The sequence below is a fragment of the Bison bison genome, unplaced genomic scaffold (assembly GCF_000754665.1).
Source record: "Bison bison bison isolate TAMUID 2011002044 unplaced genomic scaffold, Bison_UMD1.0 scf7180017851533, whole genome shotgun sequence".
Taxonomy (NCBI): domain Eukaryota; kingdom Metazoa; phylum Chordata; class Mammalia; order Artiodactyla; family Bovidae; genus Bison; species Bison bison.
This window is the reverse complement of record NW_011482106.1, coordinates 12,060-12,718: the sequence shown is the minus strand read 5'-3', so window position 1 is coordinate 12,718 and position 659 is coordinate 12,060. Positions and strand designations below refer to the sequence as shown.

The window sequence follows — 659 nt, the reverse complement described above, 5'->3', positions numbered from 1 at the left end:
TCAAAATTCACAATATGGTTCCTGCTTTTTTGTTTTATTCAGAGACACTTTTTCAGAAATCTTGGGTCTATTCTGGCCTATGCCTTCTTGGGGACTGCTGTTTCCTGCTTCATTATTGGGTAAGTAAACGCTTTGTCATATAACCAAATTACCACACTTCCAAAGAGATGAGATCCACATGGGTCCACAGAGTTGAATATTTTTCCCCAGCTTTATTGACCTATAATTGGCACATAACATTGTGTAAGTGTAAGGTATACAGTGTGTTAATTTTACACACTTGAAAATTGCAAAATGATTACCACTGTAGTCTTAGCTACCACCTTCATCTGGTCACATGGTTAGCTATTTCTTTTTTGTGGTGAGACCATGTTAGCAACATTTAATTAAGTATATGATGCAGTATCATTAACTGTGATCTTATGTTGTACATTAGATCCCCAAACTTACTAATCTTATCAATGGAAGTTTGTACCCTTTGAGCAACACCTCCCCATTTCCCCTGCCCCCAAATCCCTGGCAACTACCAGAGTCCAATATTTTGATGTTTCAGTTCAGTTCAGTTCAGTTCAGTCACTTAGTTGTGTCCAACTCTTTGCGACCCCATGAATCGCAGCACGCTAGGCCTCCCTGTCCATCACCAACTCCCAGAGTTTACT

At 39.6% G+C, this 659-nt stretch overlaps 1 long non-coding RNA gene across 1 annotated transcript in view; it reads left to right on the top strand.

The window, feature by feature from the left end:
* The first annotated feature begins 31 nt into the window (after positions 1-31).
* The window catches only part of LOC104996631, a 5,868-nt gene continuing 5,240 nt past the window's right edge, over positions 32-659 (top strand). Inside the window, exon 1 of the long non-coding RNA XR_826221.1 lies at positions 32-119. This is a non-coding gene — a long non-coding RNA (uncharacterized LOC104996631). The remainder of the gene's footprint in view (positions 120-659) is intronic.